The sequence below is a fragment of the Phalaenopsis equestris genome, unplaced genomic scaffold, assembly GCF_001263595.1.
Source record: "Phalaenopsis equestris unplaced genomic scaffold, ASM126359v1 Scaffold000002, whole genome shotgun sequence".
Classification (NCBI taxonomy): Eukaryota; Viridiplantae; Streptophyta; class Magnoliopsida; order Asparagales; family Orchidaceae; genus Phalaenopsis; species Phalaenopsis equestris.
Window position 1 is genome coordinate 68,018,411 of NW_018164444.1, and position 226 is coordinate 68,018,636.

Genomic DNA, 226 nt, shown 5'->3' on the forward strand with positions numbered 1-226 from the left:
TTTTTTTTATCGCCCTTCTCATTCCCAACTCGGGTGGTAATATTCCTTCTTCTACTATAGCCTACCTTTTGATGATATCTACAGAAAGATAATTTCCGGGTGGTTGAATTCCTTGCTCGCTCTCCTTCTCGGTGCGAAGTTGAATTGCGTGGAAATCCTTAAGCTACTCTTGCTTAATGACGGGATGGACACCAAGGGTGGATAGGAATTTTCTGACTTCAAAAAA